The sequence below is a fragment of the Balaenoptera borealis genome (assembly GCF_965194805.1).
Source record: "Balaenoptera borealis genome assembly, chromosome: 10".
NCBI lineage: Eukaryota > Metazoa > Chordata > Mammalia > Artiodactyla > Balaenopteridae > Balaenoptera > Balaenoptera borealis.
The window spans coordinates 83941576-83962121 of NC_138874.1; the positions used below are offsets into that span (position 1 = coordinate 83941576).

The window sequence follows — 20546 nt, forward strand, 5'->3', positions numbered from 1 at the left end:
CAAAAACAAAAGGGTGGGGGGAGGAATCAGTAAATTAAACTCAAAGTACCAATTAAAAATTTACCTATTGTTTCACTTTGGCAAATTCTTACTAAAACTCTAAGAACTTGAAGTGGGACACAGGGAAGTAAGAGTCCTTGAGACCCTCATGTGTTAGGTACTCACAGACTTTACCTTGTATTGGGTATTACAGGCACTATATTAGGTACTCATAGACTTTACTTTGATTAATTTCCATAATTACTCAGGGGAGCAAGTTCAGAACACATCTATGGAATTTCCATTAAGTAGGTTTGGTCATCTTTAATGAGAGCAGGCAGACTCACCAATGGCCTGAGCCACAACAGCTCAGGAAACAAGCGTCACCTGCCCTCCAACTTCCACCAAGCTCTAGGCTTGACACATGCTGCAACATGGATGTACCCTGAAAACATTATGCTAACTGAAAGGAGCCAGGCACAAAATACCGCATATTATATGGAAAGTCCAGAATAGGCAAATCTAGAGAGACAAAAAATAGATTAGTGGTTGCCTAGGGCTGGGGGAGTGGAGGGAATAGGTACAGTGTTTCTTTTGGGGATGATGAAAATCTTCTAAAATTGATTGTGGTGGTGATTGCATAACTGTGAACATACTGGAAACCACTGAACCGTACATTTTAAATGGGTGAACTGTGAATTATATCTCAACAAAAGTTGTCCAAAAAAAAAAGCTCAACAATAGGCTAATTTGTCTTTATATGTTATATCTGATGGTGATGCTCTGTTTCTTCAAGGATATTCTCCTGTCTCATGGCTGAATACATGATCTGTGAGCGTGGACACGAGCTGCAGGACGTCCACGGACACAGCCAGCTTTGTTCAGTTCAATTCAGTAAGATTTACTGAGCAACTGTTACAAACGAGACACAATCTATGGATTATGAGGAAAACTGAGATGAACGAGACTAGGTTCCAGCTGTCCAGAGACTTATGTGATAGAAGAAACAGGCTTTTAGACAATTAACTTCTCGCTACAAAGCTGAGGGAGATAAACGGAAATAAAAAGTACTATGGGAGCCCAGACAAGCAAGGAATCTGACTTGAGAGAATCAGCAAAGACGTCAAAGAGGACAATAGATGTTCAAGGGGCCAACTGTGGCACTTGCTGCCACACTGGCATTCATGAATGGCAGCTGAGCAAAGGCCCAGGATGAGCTAGTCTAAACCTGAGTATTCAGCTGTTCAACCTCTCTACAATCCCTTCAGCTCTGCTAAGTCTCTCAGCTGTCACCTCCACTCCCAGTCCTGCTACTGACCTCAAAGGAAACCATCACCAATAAGGCTCTCCCCTGGCGCACTGTGTGCCAGGAAGATGTAAGTGGTGAAGAAGGATAAGAACCCCCGTGTTCAGAAGCTTCTCACACATCAAACAAAGATGCTCATCAACTGGCCTAGAAGCAAAGCTCTCTGGAGTCCTGGGCAGCACGTGATGACAGTGGCAGTGGACAGTGAATAATGGGTACTCTTTATCCTTTTTCCCCAACTCCTCGTCTACTATACAGAGCATCCAAGCAAACGGAGTAGGAAAAAGATCAACCATTATGCAGCACACCAGGAGTGGCCAATGCAACAGGCAGAAGCCAACACACAGGGGAAAGCACCAAGCCCACAGGAACGGGTATGGAGCTACAAGACGGAGGCTGCCTAGATGGCAGGACCCAGAGCTGTTTTCTGGGCTTTGCTCCCAGGCTAGATGGGTCAAAGGATTCAGCAGATGGCCAGGCAAGAACAATAAAACTTAACCGCAAAACTAGAAAGGATAATACATCATTTCTTCATACCCTCTCTCTTTTCGAAATAGTATCAAACGATTACCAAGCCCCAGCGAATCTATTAAAAGTTCAATGTTTTCATTTAATGTGAGAACATTAATTACACTTGCCAAAGAGAATATTAGAGGTCAGTGGGTTAAAAAATGCAAAGATCACAAAGAGGAGGTCTCAGCATGTCCTCTCAAACCTCCTGCCTCACCAAGTTAAATCTTGGTGCAAATCTTCCACAAAGGTCCTCAGAGGCACGCTGAATATCTTGTTCTTGGAGAGGGCCCTGTCTGTGTACAGTACGCGCAGGCACATCAAAAAGGCCTGGGGATCGGGCAGCTCAGTGAGCTGGGGTTCTCTCTAGCTCCTTGCCTCTGCAAGGCCACCGAGCTGGCTGCACCTTTCCTGCACATTGCTGCCCACCTCTTACAATCTTCCACATCAAATCCCACACTGTGTTCAACGTGGGCATCAGAGGAAAGGGAGGGCATCCCCACAGCAGCTGAGTAGCTACCACAAAATCACACAGATTTTTCACTCAGGCCTGTCTCACAGCCATAAATGACAACACTGGCAGTAGACAGAGTAAAAACAACTGGGAGTCACAAGTAAAAGCCTGCTACAAATATTATTACCAAGAAAAATATCTACAACTTCTTTTCCTTTCCCAGGGAATGGGCCAATTTCTTCAGAATGGCTCTTTTACAACAAATCATCTCTCCTCCCTAATCAGCAAGCTGCTACTCTCAGTAACACCAACATTCTCTTAGCACCACAGATAAGGGGTGTAACTCAAGTCCAACCATTTCCTTCAACCCTGCCTCCTACCTCAGGCCTTTCAACCAAAACAAAATTCACCAGAGACCCCAACACACCCACGAAAACAACTTCATGATACGTTCACCTACTAAAACACCTTCTGATATCTTAAGGTCAACCAAACCCAGACAACAACAGAAATCAGAGGATTAAAAAAAAATCAGGAGGGAAGAAAACTTCAAAGACATTTCCCTTTTGATTTTCAGAAATTCGAGGTCAAAGTAAACAAAGTAGAAAAAGATCCCTTCAAGAATAACAAGGTCAATGTGAGATGGACATTAAATCAATGATTTACTAAAAGGCAAATTCTACATGGTACTACAGAAAGAGTTCTGGACTAGGAGTCAAAATGCCTGGATTTGGGTCCTAGTTCTAACACTTATTGGCTGTGTAGTAATAACAGCTAATAGCTAACATTTATTGAGCATCTACTATGCACCAAGCACTGTTTCTAAGTGCCTTATGTGTATTTAACTCGTTTCATCTTCACACACACTCTGAGGTAGTCACTATTTTAAATTCTGTTTTACAGTTAAAGAAACTTCAAGAGTGATTAAGCGACTTGTTTGATGGTGATTGTTCTACCACCCAGTAAGTGGTGGAATCATGGACTTGAATGTTAAAGTTTCTGAGTCTTAATGGCCTACATGGGAAAAGAATGTAAAAAGGAGTGGATATATGTATATGGATAACTGATTCACTTTTCTGTACAGCAGAAACTAACATAACATTGTAAGTCAACTCTACTCCAATAAAAATTAAAAAAAAAAAAAGTTTCTGAGTCTTGGCTCTTTTATCTGTAAAATGAAGATTACCTTACAGAGATGAAGGTTGTGAGATGATACATGTAAGGTGCTTTGAAAACTAGGATATCATGCAAGTGTCAATTTTTCTTTTATTGCATTTTCAATTATTTTTGTGATAATGTAAAATTAAATTGTTTTGCATATGGTCTCATTATAAAAATTAGAGTTCAGATGAATGAGATAAACTTTCTTCTTTGCATTTGCAAGCATTTGGTGAATAAAGGGAAGTAATCTAGATACTAAAGGAAAACAGTTTTTTGAATGACAGGCTAAATAAATATTACTGTAAATAATCAATAAAGTGACTGAATATTTGCTTTCATATATCATTAGCAAGTTCTATTAGGAGAGAAAATTATCCGATGTGGTACTATTTGCTGATTTTCATACATTCTTTAAATAAAAGCCTATTATACCTATAAATCAAGCTCCTCAAACTGTCACTATGATGGCAGGGTTCTTCTGTTAGTTTGAAAGGTATAAAAAAAACTTGGCCCCAAAATTATAAACTCCCTCTGTTTTCCCTTGCCCTCTGAGCCAGCCAAGAGATAACTGGATTTTAAAACTCAAGTTTCAGAAATGATGACCTTCTTACCCAAGTACCTAAGAAGTGTGGTGAGCTATGGGAAGCCCTCAACTCAGAGCCAGTCTGTAGGTGGAAACAGGGGCTCTGGGGAAGCAGTAGGAACTCTTGGCATGGTCACCATCACCACCCTGGGTTATGGGCAGAATGGGTGGCAGGAAGCTGCTTGCTTTCCCACTGGTGCCAAATAGGTTGGGAAGGAAGGGTAGAACAGTGAGGGATTTTTGGACAAGCCTGAACTGACCAATGTACTTCTCTGGAGTAAAGAGGTATGGAGGGCTTCCCTGGTGGCGCAGTGGTTGAGAATCTGCCTGCCAATGCAGGGGACACGGGTTTGAGCCCTGGTCTGGGAAGATCCCACATGCTGTGGAGCGACTAGGCCCATGAGCCACAATTGCTGAGCCTGCGCGTCTGGAGCCTGTGCTCCCCAACAAGAGAGGCCACGATAGTGAGAGGCCCGCGCACCGCGATGAAGAGTGGACCCCACTTGCCGCAACTAGAGGAAGCCCTCGCACAGAAACGAAGACCCAACACAACCATAAATTAATTAATTAATTAATTAAAAAAAAAAAAAGAATAAAGAGACTTTATTAAAAAAAAAAAAAAGAGGTATGGAGTGAGAAAGGGGACTTAATTGGGATAATTCCATTTTATTTGGCCAAGTTTTTGAAGGATAAATTTAATTAAAGATTTTTTTTTCTCTTAATACCCAAAACACATTGAGTATAACAACCTCCAAAATGTTCTTGGCTACCTTTCAAAAACAAAGCTTCCTGAGCTCTTAAATACAAAATTTTTCATGTTATAATTTTTTTATACTTGATCCCTAGTACAAATAACAGTCACCACCAACTTCACCACCAGAAACACCAGTTACTAAGTGCTTACAATGTGCTACACACTTTGCCAATAATAAACACTTTACCTCACAGTAATTCTATGAGGTAAATACAGTTGTTATTATTACCATTTTACAGATGAGGAAACTGAAGCTCTGAGAGGTTAAGGGATACCTCAGATTAAAACCTAGAGATTAAATTTGGGATTGAAATTTAGGTCAGCTTCCAGAGCCCTCATTTTTTATCCACTAACTTATACTGTCTCACCTAAAAATGATGAGATAAAGTTTTCAATATCACTAGCAAATAAGTACTTGCCTATTTATTATTTATTGTCACTTTTGTGACAGTGATCATTTGACAGTGGTTTAGTGGCATGAAGTGGTCACCTGTGCTTTAGTCCTACAATTTAAGGTCTACGCAGACATATTTGCTCTAAAGCCCACAAAAACTATATTAAGAAGAGCTTATAGGGCTTCCCTGGTGGCGCAGTGGTTGAGAATCTGCCTGCTAATGCAGGGGACACAGGTTCGGGCCCTGGTCTGGGAAGATCCCACGTGCTGCGGAGCAACTAGGCCTGTGAGCCACAATTACTGAGCCTGCGCATCTGGAGCCTGTGCTCCACAACAAGAGAGGCCACGATAGCGAGAGGCCCGCGCACCGCGATGAAGAGTGGCCCCCGCTTGCCACAACTAGAGAAAGCCCTCGCACAGAAAAAAAGACCCAACACAGCCAAAAATAAATAAATAAATAAATAAGCTTCTTAAAAAAAAAAAAAAAAAAGAAGAGCTTATAAAACCAAATAATCTCAGCTCAAAAAAAAAAAAAACAACTATATTAGGAAGAGCTGAAATGATGAATTTCAAAATAATCAGAAGTTTAGTTTTAGTTTATTTAGGACAATCGAATTATCATATTTAGTAAAGATGCTTATTGTTTTCAATGTATTTTTAAGTTGTATATTTAGAATGAAGGCTCTTGAGGGAGTTAAAGAGCAGATCTCACTAAATTAGACTTTAATAAAATGAACATCATCATCACAGTAATCATCAGCTTAAGCAAGAATCTTCAATGGTTGCTAAAACCATTGGGTAAATCTGGGAGGGGATACAAGATACTCATGCTATCTTAAGGTATCACTTTGAAGATGAATAAGTATTTGCAAAGGGAGAAAAAGGTACTTTCACAGTGGAGAAATCCGGCAGACAGCACCATAGCCAAATGATCGCACTGAACATCACCAACAACAGGGCAAACTGACATCACGTGCCTCTCATATTATGTCCTTCCCAGTGCAGCACGTCATCTGCTAAGAGTGTTTCCCCTGAATCTCATTATGAGGAAACAAACCTATCATTCCAAATTAAGTGACAGTCTATAAAACATCCGGCAGGAACTCTTCAAATGATACAAAAGACAAAAAGCCTAGGAAAGTATCTAAAGTAAAGGAGACTAAAGAGACATGACAACTAAATGTATGGCTAGACTTTGACTGGATCTTGGATTTAAAAAAAAAAAAAGCTCTAAAGGACATTACTAGAATAACCTGGATACTTCTTGTTCTCAGAAAACATATGGTGAATCATTTAGGAGTGAGGGGTCTTAATGTCTACAACTTACTCTCAAACGATTTATCAAAAAATATCTATGTATATATACACATACTGACAAAAAAAAAACAGAAAGCAAATGTGGCAAAATGCTAACAACTGGTGAATCTAGAGGAAGGCAGTATAGGCATTCACTGTACTATTCTTACAACTTTACTGTACATTTTGAAATTTTTCAAAATAAAAATTTGTGGAAAAAAATCGAAACCACAGGTCTCTCTGGAGAAGAGGGTAATATACTCTCTCATTCTTGAAAGAGCTGTGTGGTCTTCTGAAAGACCTAATAGTTCTTAAAATCAACTAATGCTCTTAGTGATTTATATGTTTTAAGTAGCAACTACAATGGAAAAACAATTCCAACTTGTAGAGCTGTGCCCTGAGCTATGGCTGCATTCATAAAATGGTGACTGACAAGGGAGGGCTGGTTTCTGATGACAGGAGGTCAGCCCCAGAAGGAAGAATCCAAGGTCTGGACAGAGAGAGAGATCGCTCCTTGCACAGAATCCAGGCTTCCTGATTTCCTGTGACCTTCCTAGAGAGACCTGAAGGGCACCTCTCCAGCCAGAGCTGAATGAGTTCAGACATTTTTGGCACAGGAAGTCTGTTCCAAACATTCTCCCTGACCTTGGCTTTCAGGTCAGAGGACTTACCTGGTTTGCCTCAGGAGTCTTTACCTTTGGATTCAATTCAATAGAACCAAAAATGTTTAGGAGGTACAAGGCAGGATACTAGGCACTGAAGCTACAAAGGTGAATAAGTCAAGAAAGAACCCTGCCCTGGAAAAACTCAGCCTGTAAATAAGTGACTAAGAAACAACAAGAAAAGTGCTAGTTGGGGTTATAGCCTATAAAACACTGGTGAGAGACAAATGGAGCACAGGTGCCCAAACATCAGGAAAAGTCATACAGTAAAGGCCACATCTGGGCTGGAGGATAACTGCTTTTCTAGGAAGCAAGGGCAATCCAAGTTCATGAAAGAGCACAGGCCAAGGCTTCACAAAGGGCCAAAGATCGGCTTATTTGGAAAACAGTGAGTAGAGTGCATTAGTTCAGAGTATAGGATTGGGGGTAGCAGACGGCAAGAGATGAAGTAGCTCATCAACCCCCTGTCTGCTGCCTGGAGAACACAGTAAGTCTCTGAACTGGATTCCTTATTCATTCTCCTCTTGGATGAGAACCTCTGATCTCCAAGACTGACTGAACACTTATTATGCACCCTAGGCAATGCAGGGGAATTCTGACACGAGCAAGTCCTTGTTCTCAAGAAATTTATAAACCAGTACATGAAGGTCATGAAGAATAAGTATAAAGAGAACTCTAATTTAGGAACAATGCATTCAGGACCCTTAGAAGTATTTTCTAAACGTATTTTTAAAAGTTGGATTTCATAGAAGGAAGACAGATCTTTCCGTGAAGAAGACATGGATAGAGAAATCAGGGAAGACTTTCTGTTGGTGGTGGCACAGGAGCCAGATCTTAGGTGAAAAATTGGAGAAGGACATTCCAAGGGAAGGATTTAGCCTAATTAAGATGTAGAGATGGCTCAGCAGGTACTGTCCATGGATGCCTAAACATTCCCCTTGGTTTCAGAACCAAACATATTTCTTTGACTATATTTACTACAAAGAGCTGAGGCTCAAGCATTTTGGCTCAAGCCTGTTTCGTGTTTTCTATTACACTAGTGACTGTTTCTTGGTGGGCTCGTTGCTTGGCAGGCAGGGGTGGGGGAAGGTGAGAATGGACAAGAAAACAAGTCTGATGGGTAGAACCACCTCAGAGTTGAAAACTGGCAGTCTACTTCCCGTGTTTTTAGTAAAGTCCTGCAGTCCAGGGCAGTGACCTGGGGCATTTGGGCTTAAAGTCTGCTCTGTTTACGTAACCACACATTCCCTATATAAAGAGGTCCTTGTGAAGTCTGCCAAATCTGTCAGTTCTAGTCACAGTCAGTTCTAACAAGCACCTGACCAAGAAAACTGAGATCAGACTGGGGGTGTGGGAAGGAACTGGTCAAACTAGTTGGGCAGTTTTATTTTACTGAACAACGTATTTTCATCAGGGGGAAGGACACTAATATTATTTAACCTCTATGAAGCCTAAGTGCTGGTGCATATGTACAACGTCTCACATAATCCTTTTAATAACAATGAGTAGTATTAACTCAGATGAGTAAACTGAGGTTCAGGGATTAGATCACTTGCTCAAGGTCGTCTAGCTGGTAACTGCTGGCGCCCATGTCTGAGTCCACAAATATCTAGTTCTTGCCCCACTGCTTGTTGCTCTGCCTCATGCAGCATCAGACAATTGGCAAATTCTACATTTTAACCCAGTAGACGCTTCCCTGAAGATGAAGCTTTAGTCCAGCCCTGCTTGTAGATTGCCTGAACTCTGACAATCTAATTTCTCCTCCTTGCACTTTAACACTCCTCTGATGAGTTCTTAATGCTGTTGCCAGTGGGTTTTCTTGGCGTCACCATTTCCCCGTCTCAAGACGAAGGCTATCCCGTTCTATTTTGAAAGACAACCCAAGTCTTTGCTCTCAGCTTTCAAAATGTTTCACCAGATCCTCTCAGTCAGCTTCCCATTCTGAACTCTTCCAAATGATACATCCTCTCTTGGTCTCACTTGCTCATAGCCTTAGCCCTATCCAATTCCTGCCAGCAAGTCCTGCCCCAAGCTACGCCCTCTTCTAAAACATTCTCTCTGCCTCAGCCTACCAAATTTGCAGCTGGCATTTCAGTTCCTGAATTTTACTCTCTTCAAAAGAAAGTTCTCATCGGGGGTGGTTTCGGCTTCTCTGAACTAAACAAGCATCCCCCCCTTTCCAGTACCTCTGCCTGGGGATAGCACAACAAGTACTGCTGTGACACAGTACAAGCTGTCTCTGTTATTTAAGTGGCTGCTCAGCTTTGTCCTGTGGCCTGTACATTCCTTCTGCCCGTTCCGTTTTATACAGTCCCTCAAACTATTAATGCTTTGAAATCAAACACTAACTCTAACAGTTCATCTTTAATATAACGCAAAAGAGAGAAATGTTTAATAGAACAGTTTAAACTGAGGGTGTGCTGAGCTTTTAAAAGCAACAATAGGATGCTGCTCCATCTCTTCAAAACAGGACAAAACAGAACAAAAAGTCCACTCTTGCTGCTCTGCAATGCAGTTTCCATGTTTTTATGAGAAAATCCATCTGGAGAACAAAAACTTCAATCAATCAAATATTAAAATATAGGATTCATAATTCACCAAAGAGTATGAGTACTATAAGCCAGGACCTGCATTTAAAAAAAAAAAAAAAAAAAAAGGCCAAGTGTTACTCAAAAGCTTACAAACTGCAAAAGGTTAAGTACATGCTAAAGCTCCATTAGGTTCCCAACGCGATCAGTTTATATAACTCAGAAGGTGGAAAAACTTGGAATCTGGGCCTAAAACAACACTGACTTATTTTCATCCAAGTTACGCTACAAGGGAAAAAAATGTGAAGCTTGAAAACTTTCCTTTCCAAAGCCAGATTTAGACAAACTGAAGGAAAAAGGAAAGAGGTGCTGTGAATCCAGCCCACTGCAGCTTCACAATGACCTATTTTGCCCATTTCAAGTAGAGTCCCCTTTCCTGTTCTTCAAACAGCATCTCCTTAGCTGGTCAGCTCAAAGTCAATCTGAATCCCCTGTGGCCCGGCTTATGCCAGGTTCACAAACCATGCTGGTATTGTATAAACTTCCATGCCTGCATGACCTTGGTCACAAGGACTAGCAGTCAAGTCAGCCTGACCAGTGCAGAGGAAATACGTGATCACCAGTAGAAACAGCCACTTAGAAGTACACGCTTTACTCAAGGTGGGCGGGAATCATCAGAGCGCAAGGCATGGGTCACTCTCGCATAAATATGCATGACTGTTACTGTTCGATCCACCTGGCTGTGCACCTGAATTGCTAGGGCTGAAGCTGGCTTCCATATGGGCTGAGGATGCCAGCCCCATTGACTTAACACAGCTTCAGAGCCATGTGGCCAATCGCCTGTCCAACATCTGCAGCTGGCTACTGTCCCTGCCTTTGCCCCAGAGGTCTCTGCCAACAGTGGTACAGTGCAGCTGCGCTCACTGCCCAGGAGATGCCAGCTCCTCTCCCTGGCCCCAGCCCCACCACAAGAGGTAAGACTGTTGGCAGTATCAGGAGCCGCTGCTTGGTTCAGAGCCAGGCAGGGGTAGAAGGCTCAGGGTAGGTAGACATTTTTTTTTTGTAGCTCCGGTAACAGCAACTTTGGACATGGGCTATTCTCCCAGGAGGCAATGAGGGAGGTGACGCTAAGCACATCTACCATCATAAAAGTTTGCCCTGCCCAACTTACCTTCCTAGCTGCCACATTCCCAGTCCCATGCTCGAGGAAGCAGAACTAAAAACCATTTGCTTTTTTTATTTTGTATTAAGCAGTCAAGGATTCTAAGGCCACTACAATTAGGATGGCCTATGTCACAGCAAGGGGTTAAAAGATGAACTGAACCAATCAGATTCCCTCTCTCTGGACTCCAACTAGAAATATGAAAACAATTTGCCCACTGGAAGCACAAACAGAGAGGAGCACACATGCAGAGACGAGCTGAGTCATGATAATGTGGAACATTACAATGAAGGATTAATAGCTCCCACTGTTCAAATCCTTGCAGCCTGCCACCCCCTAGCACAGTCTCCATGACACCTGGTTGTGTCACAGCTCCTATTTTTGGGCTTTCCTTGTCACTCATAACTACTTCCCCAATTTGAAGTAGCACAAGAGAACCCTCTGATCCTTGTAGTCAAAGAACTCCCCTACAAAGCAGTGCACTCATGTCCAGAAATGGTGTGGTATCACCCCAGAGGCAAAATCCCATGGTTAAGCTATAGCTAAAGGGCAGCTCAGACCTATAGCCTCAGCCTAAACCAGCTCTTTGGAAATACCCCAGCTATGTCAGTGTGGCCAACAGAATAGAAGAATTCAGGAAAAAGCCAAGGATCACTTTCATTTTTAAATAGCTATGAAAGTGTGCCATGGGTCATATAGCTTAAGTTGCTAATTTTTATATAAAATCCAGCCCTATAAATAACAGCATAATTTATCAGATTATATAGTTTAAACCTATCTTCCTTTCCCACAAATCATACACCCTAGCAAAACAAAAATTATTTTCTTGGTAATTCACCAGGTAAAATAGTATAAACTATTAGTCTTCCCAGTTCAAGTCTGTCTAATAAGAGCTGTGTGCTCCTAGGAAAAGACACATCACCTCTTTGAGTCTTAGGTTAAAATAAAGGTTGAATTAGAATGAGACGATCTTTAGGGCAGCTCTAAAATTTGATGGACTCTACAAGTAATGAGCTCATCATTTGCAAAGATAAAATTCATCCATTTAACAAATATCTGAGGGCTAGCCGTTGATGCAGGTATGCAAGGTACTGAGTACAGAGCAGTGAACAAAACATAAAAAACCCTGTTCTCATAAAACCTACATTCCAATCTGGAAAGCAGAAAAACACATATAATTTTTTTCAGGTTGTGATAAAATAGGTACTTTGAGGAAAAAGAAAATGAGGGTAAGAGGTACAGGGAGTAAGAGGGTAGAGGGGCTGCTGTATGAGATGAGGAAGTCAAGAAAGATCTCTCTGTGAAGGTGTCATTTGAGCAGAGGTCTGTCTAAGGGAAGAGAGGAGTGGTCCATTCAGAAATTTGGGGGAAGATGGTTTTAGACAAACGGAAGTACTAAGCCCCTGAGAAGCCTTAGTTTACCTCAAGGAATAGCAAAGGAGTCAGTGTGGCCAGAGAAGGTAAGGCAGAGAATGACAGAAGATGATGTCAAAGAACACCCAGGACTTGACCGATGAGACCCAAGAGGAAAAGGTTTAAATGCTTCATGTACAAGATTCATATCAATGTGGTTCCTGGCTTCTGCAGGGGTCCATTATATTCCAAACACGTAGGCGAAAAGGTAAGTCCACAACTGTAATGTACCATTTATCTGACTTGGAAAATGTGCTGCAGATGTCCAAATTAGCATAAACTTCATAAAGAAAATTGCTTTGGGAAGCCATGTGATATCAAATCCGGAGTCATTAAGATTTTCATTTCTTTTAACTCTGGTTAAGCTTCTGCTGCAAATTTATCCTAAAGAAAATACTATGAAAGAAAAAACACACACAAAAGGATATATTAACAGAAGCATTATTTATAATAGCCTACATGACCAACAAGCAAGTCAATTATGGTGCAGCAGTAGGTTAGGCAGCCACTTAAAAAATATGAAAATTAAGCAGAAACTTGGGAGGAAAGAGAATGGAAAACTGTATCTCTGCTATTATTACACTCCCACAAAAAAAAGATACAAATGAATAAAGACTGGAGGGAAACAAAACCGATGATGGTTGGCTCTGCTACGGAGGCAGGATTATTCTTAATGCTTATAAAATAACACTTGTTCACTGCGGCCAGATTGCTTTGTTCTGCTTCTACTACTTCATTAAAATATTAAGGCCTAGAATTAGGATAACAATAGAAATTACTATGATCATGTACTTGACAAGAGGGCCACATGCATCTCTATTCCATCAAGGACTTCTCAATAACCCTGTGATATCTGATGGTGCTGACTATTCTTTCTTAAAGCTTCTTTCCTTGCGCCTCCGTAGCCACAGACACACCCCCAGTCCTTCACTCACCTGCATCTCCGCTGCCATGTCCTCTTTTTCTTTCTGGTTCCTGACAAAACTTACTTATTAATGGCTTTTCATTTTCTTTTCCCTCCACTCTCTAAAGATGACTCGCAAGAGATGTGTACCTCCATCTCCAGACTCTTTTCCCAAACTCCCTAGCCACAATTCCAACTGCCCATTAGGAACTTCCTCTCAGATAAGAGGTAAGGACATACCAAACTCTACGGATCTTCAAACATTTCAACACTACACCAAACTGGTTTTCCCTCTGCTGACTCCCTCACATTCAATAGCATCATGATTCTCCCATTCAGTGGAAGGAATTTTAGCACAACCCTGCCATCAAATCTATCACCATCATGATCTACTCTATCAGTAAGACCACTGGTCCCTTTCTCCCCTCATTCTAGTAATACCTCAATGCTACTATCTTAGGAGTTCATGGTCCTTATCACTTCTTATGAGCTTGATTACAGAAAACACCTAAACGGTTTTGCTGACCCTGGCTAAAAAACCAAAACCAAATACTAAACCTAACCTCTCCCTTGCTTAAAAAAAAAAAAAGAAAAAAAGAAGTCTTGGGCTTCCCTGGTGGCGCAGTGGTTGAGAATCTGCCTGCCAATGCAGGGGACACGGGTTCGAGCCCTGGTCTGGGAAGATCCCACATGCCGCGGAGCAACTAGGCCCGTGAGCCACAATTACTGAGCCTGCGCGTCTGGAGCCTGTGCTCCGCAACAAAAGAGGCCGCGATAATGAGAGGCCCGCACACTGCGATGAAGAGTGGACCCCACTTGCCGCAACTAGAGAAAGCCCTCGTACAGAAACGAAGACCCAACACAGCCATAAAATAAATAAATAAATAAATAAATAAAACCCAAAAGTTAAAAAAAAAAAAAAGAAGTCTTGAATGATATCTGGGCTCTAAGAAAGTATCCTATGTGCACTGTCTCATTTAATCCTCATAAACCCAGAAGTGGTATTATTGTTTCCACTTTGTAGATTAAAAAAAAAAGAGCGACAGGACTTCCCTGGTGGCGCAGTGGTTAGGAATCCGCCTGCCAGTGCAGGGCACACGGGTTCGAGCCCTGGTCCAGGAAGATCCCACATGCCGCGGAGCAACTAAGCCCGTGCACCACAACTACTGAGCCTGCGCTCTAGAGCCCGCGAGCCACAACTACTGAGCCCGAGTGCCACAAATACCGAAGCCCGCGCGCCTAGAGCCCATGCTCTGCAACAAGAGAAGCCACCCAATGAGAAGCCGGCGAACCGCAATGAAGTGTAGCCCCTGCTCGCCGCAACTTTCTTGCCGAGAAAGCCCGTGTGCAGCAACAAAGACCCAAGGCAGCCAAAAATAAAAATAAATAAATTTAAAAAAAAAAAAAAAAAAAAGAGAGACAGAGAGAGGGAGAGAGATTTAAGAAGATTAATAATCAGCCCAAACATACAGCAATGGCAAGTAGTGGAACAGGAATTCAACCCAGGCAGCTGACTCCAGAGCCTGTACTCTTGATCACTGGTTACTGGACCCAAGTCCTAAGCCTGGCAGTGAGGCTACCACGTAACCCCGCCTTGAATACACCTACCTCTAGGCCATTCTTATTCCCGAATGACAACAGTATAGTGCAATATCTAAGAACCTTGGGACTCTGAGGTTAGCCTGTTTAGGCTCAAATCCCATTCCCATCATTTAACACATGACCATAGACAAATTACTCTCTTCTATACCTGTTTCTTACTCTTTAAAATGGTAATAATAAGGGTGCCTACCTTGTGGAGTTAGGAAGATGAAAGAAGATTAAATTAGATTAAGCTTAGAAAATAGTAACACACTGCCGAGCTCACAACAAGCCCTTAGTAAATGTTAGCCATCCTAATTATCATTATTTTAGCCCCACAATAATTATCATTATTCTGCCTCTTCTCTTCCTGCCTAGGTTTTAAGACCAAGGTCTTGCACAGCCCACAGTAATCTATTCCTCCTCTAGATGACTAGAATATTTTTTACTCACTTGTCATTAACCGTAAGTTGATCTGTATTTTAATGAAAATAACAACATCACTCATAAAACCTGTATGCAGGGACTATTTTAAGCACTCCACATGGATTTACCCATTTTAATCCTCATCACACAACCTTATGAAGTAGGTACTCATATTATCCCTCTTTTACAAGTGATGAAACTAAGGAACAGAAAGGCTAAACAGCATGTCTAAGATCATACAGTTAATAAGAGGAGTAGCCCAGCAAGTCTAGTTCCAGAATCCATGCTCTTTACCATGACTTAATGTTTCGCCGCTGTGTTCTCATGTCTCCTCTGGAAAACTGCAGCCTTCTCAAAAACAAGAATGGTGTCTTCTCTAGATCCCCCACAAGGCCATATAGTATAGACTCTTTCACAGACTGATGTGCAACAAATATTAGATGGATTGATGCATGATCATTTGCACCAGGACCCAGGCCCTCTGTCTGCATTTATTTGTTCTCTCACCATCCCCTTGCAATAACTATCTTCAAATTACCTGCACCCAACCTACTATAAACATAGTGATGTTGATTAGTATTTTATATGAATGCAGGATTTGGTTCATGCACTAACATTTGGGAGAACCTCCCTTTCCAGGACTCACAACTCCAACTCTACTATTCCAGAAGTAAAAAGCATGAGAATGCAATCTCAGCAAACTTCCTCAATATTTTGATTAGATTTGAATTTCTTTTCATCATCAAGAACCAAAGGCAGAAAACACAAAGGAAGACTTTGCTTCAGTTTTATCAAGAGCTATTTGAAAGTATTTTAAACTGGTATTTCTATTTGACCCAACTCCATTCTGTCTCTACCCCAAAGACAAACACCACACAAATGCCTTTGTATCTACTCTCTCTGGGGGACTAGAGCAATTCAGGGAAGGGAAAATAATCGTACTTTTTTTTCAAGACTTTCTTTCATGTCATTTTCTCTACCCTCACAACATTCCAACCACACTTCCTTCATTTCTTCAAAGGTAATAAAGCCCTTTTCATACTCACTATTTCCCATATGGTATTCCTCTGCTTGGCACTTGCTTCCCTACACTTTCTAGTTAACTCCTCAATTTTCAGGTCTATTTAATCGCTATTTTCTCAAAGAAGCTCTCTCCATATACCTGATCTAAATCGACGTCCCCCTTTTAAAGTCACCGCACTCTCCATTTTTTCCTTTAGAGAACTATTATAGTTTATAATTGTGGTATATTGTGACTATTTGACTTCTTTTAATTTCCCCCACAGGACTCTAAGTTCAGGAGGTCTGAGAACATATCATGAAGACGATCTGATTTCCATGCCTTCTTTTGCCTTCCAGGTTCTCAGAGGTGCTCTGGAGAACACAAAGCAACTACCTGTTTGTGGCCCACAGACAAATGATCCAGAGGGCTCTGCATATCCTCAAAGAGTTGATCAAATGCCTCAGTGGCTTTGTGCTGGAGAGAACCCCAGTCTCAATCACCTCCCACTCTGCTGGCCCAACAACACTTAAGGGGACAGTTGATGTGCTTGGTCACTGTTTCTCTACATGGATATTAAGTTCTCCACAGTCCACTGAAATGGCCATGGTTTTACAAACCGTACTCCACATCTGTACAGGTATACCTGCTGGATACATGAATGGTTCTGTTTATTTCATTAGGCATACACTTTCTGAGAAAAAGACAGGAGGACTCAATAGTGGATGGTTCATATTTTCCTCTTATTTACACATAAGCCTAAAGCATACAGCCAAAGGAACTGTGCCTTATGGCCAAGCTGAGGTGACCTAAGAAAACTATAATCGGCAAGAGGGGGATTACCAAAAAAGCACTGACCTGAATTAAAACCTAAGGAATTTAAGGAAAAATAGAAACAGCATGAGAACGTATTATTAAGAAGGCACAGAGCAGTTTGGGGTGAACTACTTAGATGTTCCCAATGTTCAAAGCAATGGGCATGGATTCTCAAAGTTACTTCAATCTTGGAATAACACCAAATTTCTTTAGGTCCTTCCAAACTAGGTCAACCTTCAGACTTTAGCTGAGAGCAAAACACAACAGGAGCCAACAGTATAATTATTTCTCCTACTTGACCCCAAAATCACCACAAAGGCAATCTGCTCTCGGAGGATGCAAGCCTGAGGACCAGAATCAGGAGATCCAGATTCTCTTCTTGGCCTGGCTCTCCCTAGTCCATCTCAACACTTAACCTCAGCTATAAAATAAGGGCACTTTCTCTAACGTTCTACAATTCTATATTATTGTGCTGTTACGTAGGAGTGGTACCAATACCACGGAGTTCATAGAGTTGCTAAACTCTATACTGCTCATACCAACCCAAATGTTCTCTCTTCAACTCTCAGAAACAAATTTAAGTAGGATATTGTAGAGATGACATATGCACAGAAAAGGCAAACAAGAATAATGGTGGTCCAGAATCCATTAGGCATAAGGTATGACTCGAGATGTGAAAATATGTAGCTTGGAAAAGAGAAGACTTAAAGAGAAACTGATAGTTCTTTAAGTACCGAGAGATATATGTCACAATAATGACTCAGTTTTACTTTATCGAACACAACTGACCATTGGGTAAAGATTGCATGACCATATATGTTTATCTTCATTTTTACTTTTTACAATGACCATCTTCAATAGAAGAACAAAATTTAATAATCAGTTAGTCTGCAAATACATAGACTTCCTCTGAAATAAACTGCCTCCTTTGTCACTGGATGTCTCAGAAGCTAAATGAACAATTCTCTGGGCTATTTTAGAACAGGAGTCAATAAATTTTTTGCAAAGGGATTTGAGGGCCACGTATAGTCTCTGTTACCTATTCTTCTGTGTGTGTCTGTGTGTGTGTGTGTGTGTGTGTGTGTGTGTTTCTACAACCCTTAAAAATATAAAAACTATGCTTAGCTCACAGGCCAAAGATAGTTTGCTGACTCGTGTTCTGCAGGTGTGCTGTCCAATAAATATATGAGTCACATATGTAATTTTAAATTTTCCAATATCTACATTTAAAAAGTTAAAAAGAAACAGGAGAAGTTAATTTTAATATACTTTATTTAATCCAAAATATCCAAAAAACTATCATTCTAACATGTAAACAAAATTACTAATGAAATTCTTTACCTTTTTTTAAAACTAAGTCTTTGAAATTCAGTGTAGGGAAACAGAAGAGATGACCTTCCAACCAATACTTAATTCTAATGACTCAAATCAATGAGGAAAAAATGGAATTGTCAATAAATAACTGCTGGGACAACTGGCATGATACCGGGAAAAATAAAGCTGGATCCTTTTTTGTGACTTACTCCATTATAAATTCCAGAGAGAAATGAGATGTCGATGTAAGAAAGTAAAATAATACATTCAAATGGCCAGTAAGAGAAAAAAATGCCAAAAAAGATGTTATTTTAACCATCAGATTGGCAAAGATCGAAAAAGAGCCATATCGCCAGACCTTCAATAAAACAAAGTTTTACGAATCAGGTACTATTAGTGGGAACATAAATGTGTATGACCTTTGTTAAGGGCAGCTTGGCAGTACGTATAAATATGTACCTTACTTCTGGAAATTCACCCTAAGAGGTAATTAGAAAAAAGCAAAAAAAATGAAGGCACAAGGATATTCACTGAAGCATCATCCATGAGAAAAAACAACTGAAAGCAACTTAAATGACCAGCAGTAGGATTGATTAAATAAAACAAGGTCATTAAGGATAATATAGGTTTCTTACAGAAAGATGTTGACATTGCTGGGGGGAAAATGCAGGTTATTAAACAGCATATATAGTGTGATCCCATTTATGTAAAATTTTAAATTTCATATAAATGTATATATTCATAAAGAGATATAAGAAGGATATTTAATAAAATGTATACAGTGATTATCTCTGACAGAGGTAGATTTGGGATAATTTTCTTTGGACATGACCATAGATGTGCTTATCTTCATTTTTATTTTTTACAATGATCACCTGACACCTTTTATCCCAGAATCATTTTTATAACCTTCTCAGAATGATGATTTTTTTTTTCAACTAGTACTCTTAGAAATATCTTTTATACATGTCATTTTACAGAGTGTGTTACATGCACCACAGTGTGGTGAATACATTCTTTCACTGAAATAACACTGCCTTCATTCACACGTGCAGCTAGTACTCTCAGGAACATCTTGTTATACATGTGACTTTACAGAGTGTATTACATGCAGCACAGTGTGGTGAACTCATTCATTCACTGAAATACCACTATTCTGATTCAACAAACCATTAGCATTCTTAAAAACATGTTTTAAACATGTTTCTTTAGTGTTATACATGCACCACAAAGTGAATACATTCCTTCACTGAAATAATCAGCATGATGATCTTTATCTTTTTTGACTAGCATAAAACTTAATTTTAATTTTAAAAATTATTGGAGAAGATTAACAGAAGAATGTTAAAAGCAAACAAACAGCCTTATATTATTTTTCATAGGCTATAAAGAGAGTGGGGAGAAGTACAGGTGACAAATCTAATAAACCAGACATAAAAGGAAGCTCCTGCCTTTCCTAGGTTAAGCTATAATTTGATTCCTATACAAGGCCCAGGAAGGACAAGTATTTTGACTCCATCTTCTTGTGGTGAGTACTGTTACACAATAATACACATCAAAACCCAATTCCTTAGAGATGAAGGACATCCTTGAAACATACAGAACATAACACAAGAAGAAAACTTTCTCTTTAACTCAAAACACTCTTCAATATAAATCTAGGAACATACGTAGAATTAGCATCACCAGAAAAGCTCCCTAGATTCCACAGAAATGACAAACTATAAACAAAGTGATATATTTTCATGCCCTCATAAACTAACAAAAAAGTCTATCAAAAATAAGGGAAGCAAGGTCATGTAAAGAGTCCTTTGTTAGTGTGCCCTCTACCTGTTAAAAGGCTAAGTCACTTAAGATACAGACATGGATAAAAGTAATTTTATATAATGTCATTCTTCAGTCACTAGCTTTTCCAAGTTTGGGGTTTATAAGATCTATAAAACCACAGGGCTATGGGCTACTAATAAAATTTGACTCAAAACAATCTTTTCTTTTCCATTGCTGACATTCCTCAAAACCCTAGATCTCTTCTCTCAATTAATGAAAAGTTAGCCAAGGCTCGTTCACAATAAACTCACAGGATCTCACTGTCAATAAAAGTAGATGCCACAAAACAATCACTGTGCTCCTGGGAGAACAGTCTCCAAGTGAAAACAGTAAAATATAAAAAGATGATCAACATGAAAATGTTTTCTTAACTGGGGGGGGAAAAGTCAACAGCTATTTCCAGAGTTAAAAGGCTGTCTTTTATTGAATTATCATGTTAGCTCTCCAATAGGCAGGCAGTGTAGACATTTTAAGCG

The 20546-nt window shown here is 40.4% G+C and overlaps 1 protein-coding gene and 1 long non-coding RNA gene across 11 annotated transcripts in view; one reads left to right on the forward strand and one right to left on the reverse strand.

Moving 5' to 3' along the window:
* LOC309604721 lies at positions 1-20543 on the forward strand. Its single transcript, XR_014231017.1, has 3 exons — positions 1-4278; positions 4619-10601; positions 16473-20543. It is a non-coding gene; the product is annotated as an uncharacterized lncRNA (long non-coding RNA).
* CPEB3 (cytoplasmic polyadenylation element binding protein 3) overlaps positions 1-20546 on the reverse strand; it is a 180159-nt gene that overhangs the window by 47559 nt on the left and 112054 nt on the right. The gene's annotated exons all lie outside the window — the stretch shown is intronic.